Raw genomic sequence first — 354 nt, forward strand, 5'->3', positions numbered from 1 at the left:
GGCTTCCAGCACAACAGAGGTCAGTCTACTACACCCTGACACATACACCTTCACATTGTGTTAATGTATACTAGCTGTTCCCGTGCGGCTTCATTCGCATCAAATTATGAAAAAAAATATTGTTTACATGTGTCATTACCAATTGCAAATGTCAAAATGACTTGTCATGTTAACCAATCATGGCAACCTTGGTTCCTTGATGTTGGCAGCAGGTAGTTTATGGTTCCTTTCTGAAATAAAGGTTTTTTCCAATTCATTTACCCTCTAAGTTTAATAGCGTGAATGCAGCCTAAAGCGTGTCGTAAGTGTAGAGCTTTTTATTAAAAGAGTTATTCAAAAATATGCTGAATTGCT

This window comes from Papilio polytes, unplaced genomic scaffold, assembly GCF_000836215.1.
Source record: "Papilio polytes unplaced genomic scaffold, Ppol_1.0 DF824269.1, whole genome shotgun sequence".
Lineage (NCBI taxonomy): Eukaryota > Metazoa > Arthropoda > Insecta > Lepidoptera > Papilionidae > Papilio > Papilio polytes.